At 38.2% G+C, this 4,576-nt stretch overlaps 1 long non-coding RNA gene across 1 annotated transcript; it reads left to right on the top strand.

Annotated features, from left to right (window-relative positions):
- Nucleotides 1-824: 824 nt before the first annotated feature.
- LOC149191297 (uncharacterized) lies at nt 825-1,688 on the top strand. Its single transcript, XR_016254814.1, has 3 exons — nt 825-870; nt 1,198-1,293; nt 1,591-1,688. It is a non-coding gene; the product is annotated as an uncharacterized LOC149191297 (long non-coding RNA).
- Nucleotides 1,689-4,576: the final 2,888 nt, after the last annotated feature.

Below are 4,576 nucleotides of genomic sequence, written 5' to 3'. Positions count from 1 at the left end.
AATTCAACTTTCAGCGTTGAGGGACATTTCTAGGCGTTTTCTGTATTGCTTCATCTCCGGTAACAACCTTCATCTCCTTTCCGATTTTTTTCTTCATTTCTATTTCATCCATGGACCATGATACAAAATCCTCTTCCATCCATGCTCATATGGCTTGCCTAATGAGCATGGAATTGCATATGAGGCTTGAGCCATGAGCTTTGCTAGCTCAAAATCAAAATCAAAATTCCTTTCAAATGGAAACAAATTCTGTTCCTTAGTGGTGTGTGTCCTAAGTCCACAGGGGAGCAAGGGCAGCAAAGGAACTTCTTTCTAAAGAACTAACAGCAGATGTGTCTAAGCAAGTTGAATTCTGCTATGTGATGAACTAGGATTTGGTGCCTATTGTATTGATGAAATTTTTGTGTTGAGGGTTGCTTTTATTTCAGATCTTCTTTTCCCAGGTTTCTTATTAGGCAAAATGTTTGTTCTTTTAAAGTAGAAATATCATTATACAGGCTCTGCTTTTATCTTTAATGAGTCAATATTTTCTTGGGCAGAATTTGGCAAAAGAACTTGTAAGATCGAGGCAAGCTATTAAGTGCCTTTATGAGAACAGGGCACAGCTGAATTCGATATCTACGCACGTTGGAGAAAGTGGTGGTAATTTTTTCTTTACTACTTGTTCTCGGATCATCCTGCTTGTAGTTTAATCTCTGTTATGTTATTGAATTTGCAGTTGTTTCTCCCTACCTTTATCTGACAATATCCATTTTTTACTATGTGTCAAGCAGTTGCAAGCTAAATATGATATTAACTAATTTGTTGTTGCTGTTCGACTTTCAGCGTTGAAGGACATTTCTGGACGTTCTCTGTATTGCTTCATCTCTGGTAACAACCTTAATCTCCTTTCCGAGTTTTTGCTTCATTTCTATTTCATCCATGGACCATGATAGAAAAGCATCTTCCATCAATTGTACATTAGCCGCTGAGAAACTATAGAGTCTTACTTGAAAGCAGAAAGTGTTTTTCATGTATTTAACATTATGTATATTATAGAAGTAAAAGACGAATCTTTTATCATATTGTTCAAGTTCCTTTGGAGAGAATGCTTAATAGTAAGTGGGTATTATGGTATACATTTTTATTTGTATACTATTATTTTGCATAGCACTGTGCAGCTTATGTTGGTTACTCACACAACAATGTTAAATACAGATACTTTGCCTTGGCCTACTCTGTTTTGTCACTGGGCAATTCAACTTTCAGCATTGAGGGACATTTCTAGGCGTTTTCTGTATTGCTTCATCTCCGGTAACAACCTTCATCTCCTTTCCGATTATTTTCTTCATTTCTATTTCATCCATGGACCATGATACAAAATCCTCTTCCATCAATTGTACATTAGCCACTGAGCAACTATAGAGTCTTATAAATTTCATTCAAAAATATTTCCCAATTGAAATGTTTCAGTTATATATATGCTTTCTTGATAATTTAAACTTTATTCCTTTGTGTGGATTATCTTGGGTTTTCTTTCCGCAAAGACTATTAATTTGCATAGCACTGTGCAGCTTATGTTGGTTACTCACACAGTAATGTTAAATACAGATACTTTGCCTTTGCCTACCGTATTTTCTCACTGGGCCATTCAACTTTCAGCATTGAAGGACATTTTCTGGACGTTTCCTGTGTTTCTTCGTCTCCGATAACAACCTTAATCTCCTTTCCGAATTTTAGCTTCATTTCTATTTCATCCATGGACCATGATAGAAAATCCTTTTCCATCAATTGTACATTGGCCACTGAGCAACTACAGAGTCTTATAGATTTGATTCAAAATTATTTTCTAATTGAAATGATTTAGTTACAAACTTCAATACCTTTGCTTATGTCTATCTGAATTCTGGACTAGTCATATCCCTGTATTGATATTATATTCCACTTGGCATTTTTTTTGTCATCCACACATTAAGAAAGCGGAAAACAAATACATGCATGTACATTTACATTTAGAATGCATGCGGAAATTGATTTAGGACTTTGCGTGTGCTCTCTGCTCTATGTTCACACAGTTTTGCTTCTCTTTCCTTAGTAGCTAGGATTTTCACTGCAGAAAAGAAAGTAAAGGATTGTTTATCATGTTAGATTGCATATTTAGGAATTGTTTATGTACATCACGCGATCAACCTTAAAGGCAAACTTCTTAAGAAAGATCAACTGTAAAATACATTTCAATAAACATAAAAACGCTTTGGAACCTAACGCACACCATTTAGAAGTCTAGGCTAGAGACGTGTTCCGGCGTCGTAAAGCCTGGTAACTATCACTTTCATCGTAGGTTGGGTGATTCCTCCTCTTTGAAATGACAAGTTCCAGTACGGACTTGTGCTCCCACGTGCCGTCGAGTATATATTGGGAGACCACAGTAGGCTATATCCTTTATCCTTAGGAAGCCGTGTCTGCCGCCCTATCGATCGCAATGCACTGAACACAGCATTCGGGAAGATTGACTGCCGTACCATAAAAAGTATTCTGCAGTTTTGCGATTGGTTTGGTAATCCCCCTGTCTAGATATCCAGAGTAGTCACTTTCGTTCCTTTTCGGACTCCTTAAAAGAAAAGGACCATCTGAGCACTTGTCACTTCAAGCTCGTTAAAAATCGAAGGCGACTAGAGTCATCTTTAGCTTTTTCTCGACTCTTAAAAAATGAAAAAGCAAATTGTGTCAAAGTGTCATAAAATTTATTTAAATCGGAATAACCTGGACCATCTGAGCACTTGTCACTTCAGGCTCGTTAAAAATCGAAGGCGACTAGAGTCATCTTTAGCTTTTTCTCGACTCTTAAAAAATGAAAAAGCAAATTGTGTCAAAGTGTCATAAAATTTATTTACATCGGAATAACCTCACTGTTCCCTCGTTGGTCTTAGGGTATGAAAATGGAGTCCACCAATCAAGGATTTCCCCATGGAGGAATCCTGCTCCCTTTTCCTCTAGGGGAGATGTTGGTGCACCTCATATGGCTACATTGACCCTTCCAGGGCTTGCAAGTGGCCTGCCAATATGCTTTTTCTCGACCTCTGCCGTTCAAAGCACCGTGATTCTTGGACAATCAACTCAGCAACTAGATGATACTGAGCACTTGTCACTTCAGGCTCGTTAAAAATCAAAGGCGACTAGAGTCATCTTTAGCTTTTTCTCGACTCTTAAAAAATGAAAAAGCAAATTGTGTCAAAGTGTCATAAAATTTATTTAAATCGGAATAACCTCACTGTTCCCTCGTTGATCTTAGGGTAGGAAAATGGAGTCCACCAATCAAGGATTTCCCCATGGAGGAATCCTGCTCCCTTTTCCTCTAGGGGAGATGTTGGTGCACCTCATATGGCTACATTGACCCTTCCAGGGCTTGCAATTGGCTTGCCAATATGCTTTTTCTCAACCTCTGCCATTCAAAACACCGTGCTTCTTGAGCAATCAACTCAGCAACCAGATGATACTAGAGTTGCCCAAATCGAAGGCGACTAGAATCGTCTTTAGCTTTTTCTCGTCTTTTAAAAATTGAATAAGAAAGTTGTGTCAAAATGTCATACAATTTATTCAAATCGGAATACCATCACTGCTCCCTCGTTGGTCTCAATTTGACAAAATGGAGTCCACCAATCAAGGATTTCCCCTTGGGGGAATCCTGCTCCCTTTTCCTCTAGCGGAGATGTTGGTCTACCTCATATGGCTACATTGTCCCTTCCAGGGCTTACACTTCGCCTGCTGGTATGGCTTTTCTCGACCTCTGTCGTTCAAAACACCATGATTTTTGGGAAATCAAATCAACAACCAGATGATACTAGAGTTACCCCCAAACCTTCTATTTCATTTGTTTCTCCCTCTCCTTCCTCTGGACTTCGTGGAAGTATGCTTTAAAAAAATGAACGTATAAAAGTTGTTGTAATAAATATTTTTCTTCATTATGTTTACAAGCTTAGATGCCCACTCATTTAGAAAAAAACTGAACATGCTTCTTTCAACATTTTTGTGTTTTGTTTTGTACCAGAAAATGACATCAAACCTCACTGAAAATGCAATTTCCTCAATGTTATCTGGATCAACTCATATTCAACCATACCTACTGTTAGCGCTTGGAATTCACCTAGGCTGAGATAGACAAACTCTCAAGGCTACATCAAACCATTTCACCTCGTAGCTAGCCCTACGAGGTATGAGAAGGCTCTCTCGGGTCAGATTTGATAGATCTTATAATATAATAAGCTGACCAATTAGGATCAAAGATATTAGGCTAGTAAATTGATAAGGGGGGTTGATTTAAAGATTTTTTGGGTCTTTGGTGGCAATTGGAGGGAGTGCAATTTAGGGTGCGGGGATTGAGCTCAGTTTTTGCAGGTGGGTCTTTGGGGCAAGGTAGGAGTCTATGCTGATGCCTTTAACTGAAAGAGATGATCAGGGAAGAAAGAAAAGAGGCTAAAGAGGGCAAACAATGAATTCAAATCCTCTCTAGACAGTGGAAAACATAAATTTTAAACAAAATTGAAAGCTGAGCATGGCATGCATGAATTCAAACTTTATCACTTCTTTTGTTTAAATA

The sequence above is a fragment of the Pinus tabuliformis genome, chromosome 2_2, assembly GCF_031772625.1.
Source record: "Pinus tabuliformis cultivar Carrire ecotype Pingquan chromosome 2_2, CPIR1, whole genome shotgun sequence".
NCBI classification, from domain to species: domain Eukaryota; kingdom Viridiplantae; phylum Streptophyta; class Pinopsida; order Pinales; family Pinaceae; genus Pinus; species Pinus tabuliformis.
The sequence above is the reverse complement of the archived record's forward strand: the minus strand, read 5'-3'. Positions and strand labels throughout refer to the sequence as shown.